Here is a 2,798-nt window from a genome sequence, read left to right as displayed (position 1 = left end):
ACCATTAGGGCGGCGGCCGGGGTTTATGAGGGTCACACCACCATGCTTCACATTCCCAAATGTCGATTCGACTACCCACTAGCTCTGATCAACCGCACCTTGCAGATTTTCAGCCTCATTGTCCCCTCAGGACCTTCCCTATAAATACCAGGCTCCAACTACATTTGAAGGGTTCAACACTAAACACAAGCCTCCCACGGAGCGGATTATATTTTCCTGTCATTTACCTTGTAACGCATTTTCAATACTTTTACTTGCTTTCTTAGGAGTAGTGGCAGTTTTGTAGGAAAATTCATTCATCAATATATCATACGACCCTTGATTTTCAAGGCGCCGGAGCACCATCTTTGTTACCTTTTTTCGTTCATTTCACATATCATACGACCGTCGCCACCCAGCAACGCGCCGGAGCACCACCCAAAAACCACCATCAGCACCACCATCAACGGCCTTGTAGCTCAGGCCGTGAACCTGGCGGCCGAGATCAATTCCTCTCTCGGCCATAGTCACTTTGATTAGAAGTTAGACTCAGACAAGTGCACTACTCATCTATTTCACCAATCAATTCACCCTCAAACGCACGGTGAACCGTGCTGGCACGCTCGCGCACAACCACATTAGCACCAAAGCAGGACGACCCGTGTTAACGCAGATCCCTTCGGCCTGTACCAATAGGCCGCGAGATTTGCGACGCCAACAAGAGTACATGAGAATTCTTGTGGTGATGGGGTGCAGTGATGGCTAGGTAGTGGGGAGAAGAGAAGAGAGGATCTGAAAGAAAAAAAACAGAGGGGCGAGGCACCCAAATCGTATTCCATATTTTTAAGAGAGAGAGAGAGAGAGAGAGAGAGAGAGAGAGAGAGAGAGAGAAAGAGAGAGAGAGAGAGAGAGGGGTGGAAGTTGCATACTTTTTTTAAAATATTTTTATTTATTTATTTTTTTTATGAAATAAAGGACCAAAGGCGATAATTTCGCAAACCTCGGAGACTATTTGTAAAACCCTTCTTTCAATTGCTGAAGGTTTCCTTATTTTGGTGGATCACTCAAACAATGCATTTCAAAAGTAAATCCTTCCTAAGAGGTGAACAAGGTACGTCATGGGGGTTCGATTTCTTCTTGTTGGAGCTTATGTTGGCAATATTGAATGAAAGACTTATTATCACAAAATGTCCCTAAGGTTTACGAAACTATCAGATTGCATTCTTAATCTTTTTTTGTGTCATTCGTGGTCCTCAAGGTTAGTATGTGTGATCACAAATGGTCCCTACCATTAGGTTCCGTCAAAACTCTGTTAGTTTGCTTGACGTGGCATATATATCACAAAACATCCCTGAGGTTCACGCACCTATCATAATTGGTCCCTGCAATTGTTTTTAATTTTTTTCATTTAAAATTCATAAAATTTTAGTTTTCTTTCTTAAATCTTTTGAATTTTAAATTATTTAAAAAATATATATTGTATTTTAAATACACATGACACTATATTATTGTAGATGTGGGCTCCACATATATGTCACATCAACAAACTAATGGAGTTTTAAAAAAATAATTTAAAATTCATAAAATTTAAAAATGAAAAAACAAAGGGTTTAGGGTTCATAAATGGTCCTCAAGGTTAAAATCCTTTTATAAATGGTTTTTTCATTTTAAAATTTTATGAATTTTAAATTATTTTTTAAAAAACACTTTATTAGTTTGTTGATGTGGCATATATGTGGAGCCCACATCTTCAAAAATATAGTGTCATATGTATTTAAAATTCAATATATATTTTTAAATAATATAAAAAAGAAAACCAAAATTTTATGATTTTTAAATTAAAAAATTAAAAAATTTCGCAGGAACCATTGTGATAGATGTGTGAACCTCATGGATGTTTTGTGATATATATATATGCCATGTCAGCAAACTAACGGAGTTTTTGATGGAACCTAAAGGCAGGGACCATTTGTGATCACACATACTAACCTTGAGAACCACGAATGACACGAAAAAATATTAAGGATGCAATCTGATAGTTTCGTAAAACTTAGGAACGTTTTGTGATAATAAGCCTTGAATGAAATAATAAGGATAGGAAGACTAATGGAGGCGCCTTTGACCTCACAACTCAAATAATAGTCAATTTTTAGATATAATTGTTCCATTATTTTATTCATTGACTTGCCACACCTTAAATAGCTGAAAAACTTTCTTGTAACGGGGATAGTATTGTTTTGCTATCCCCGGCTAATAATGTAATAACACATTAAAAACAAATTGAAAAAAACAAACAAACAACTCAGCCTCCCCTTCCCTTTCCCTTTCATCTCCTCCACCCTCCCCTTTTATCTCTCTCTCCACCCAGCTCTCTCTCTCTCTCTCTCTCTCTCTCCCTCAACCCCATCGACCACAGACCGCCCCTCCCCAACTCAACCTCACAGACCCCCACTGCCTTGACCCAACACCACTTTTGTGAGCTTGCTCCATCCCTCTCTTCCTCTCTTCCTCTCTTCCTCTTTCTCACCCTCTCTTCTTCTCTCTTCCTCACACCATCCTCCCAGTCAAGCACCACCCAAGACCCATCCCCCAGCCCCTACCCATATATATATTTTTTAAAGTTTTCTAATTATTCTTTTTTAAGTGTTTAATATTTTTAAATTTTTTAAAAACATTTAATAATATACACACACACTGTTTATTTCACGTGGCGTCCACATCAACAATTTAACAGAAAACTTAACATAACCTAATGGCTGGGATCAAATTGATGTACCGAGGACAGTAACCTTACGGACCAATTATGTCACGAAAAAAAA

The sequence above is a fragment of the Prunus avium genome, chromosome 4 (genome assembly GCF_965620075.1).
Source record: "Prunus avium chromosome 4, drPruAviu1.hap1.1, whole genome shotgun sequence".
NCBI lineage: Eukaryota > Viridiplantae > Streptophyta > Magnoliopsida > Rosales > Rosaceae > Prunus > Prunus avium.
This window is presented reverse-complemented; position numbering follows the sequence as displayed.